The following is a 983-nucleotide window of genomic DNA, read 5'->3' as shown; positions in this document are numbered from 1 at the left end:
TTATTTTCGAGGATATCCTGGGTGGGGGCCTAGAGCTTCAGAGCTGGTTCGTTAGCTGGCTGATAAGTCTAGAGCTTCGAGCCCGGTACGCCTCAAGAAGACAGTTAGGTTTAGTTTAAAGATAGGCAGGTACCAGGGGGTTTGCTTTGATCTTTTGCACTCGGAGGCTTGCTCACTGTGCCCATCAGTGATTGATTTGTAAAGTAGTTAAGTTAGTGTTTTATGGGGACAGTGGTGGTAACGTGTCCAGGATCCTAACCTAGTGCCTGCAGCTTGTGAATTAGTCAAGTGGTGGTGTGCAACTTCACTTTGTAGGCTAGTTCTCCCGGAGGTTGTGTTGCCTTAGTTTTAATTACCAGCAGGTTCTATTGTGGGTAATAGATTTTGGATGGGTAATATTTTGTGCTACCTTAGTAGCTAGATGGGAGTTTCTAGGCCTATTTCTGTGATCTTGGTTTAAAGGAAAAAAAAAACATTTAGTAGAGATGATTTGTGACAATCTGTAGTATCGGATAAGGTGTACACTGTGCATACTGGTTAAGTTGAAGCCTTGTGTAAAAGCATTGTTGTTTTGGTTTTTTTTTGACTAGTGAAGTTATCTACTATGGCAGCACCCACAGTTCTAGGTGACTTTATTAGCGCACCCTCGGAGGAGTTGCTGTGTCAGCTTTCTGAAGAACAGCTCCTTAGCCTTGCCAGTCATTATGACATTGAGATTACCAGCAGTGATGAAAACCTTAAAGATAGTTTAAGAGAAGCACTTTATTCTAGCAGACAGAGGCATTCCTTCCTTCTCCAGGTCTCCAGTGGGGGACATTCCGGCCCTTCGGTCTCCAGTGGGGGACATTCCGGCCTTTCGGTCTCCAGTGGGGGACATTCCGGCCCTTCGGTCTCCAGTGGGGGACATCCCGGCCCTTCGGTCTCCAGTGGGGGACATCCCGGCCCTTCGGTCTCCAGTGGGGGACATTCCGGCCTTTCGGTCT

The sequence above is a fragment of the Ammodytes marinus genome (genome assembly GCF_949987685.1).
Source record: "Ammodytes marinus genome assembly, contig: scaffold_347, whole genome shotgun sequence".
Lineage (NCBI taxonomy): Eukaryota > Metazoa > Chordata > Actinopteri > Uranoscopiformes > Ammodytidae > Ammodytes > Ammodytes marinus.
Note: the sequence above shows the minus strand (reverse complement) of the source record.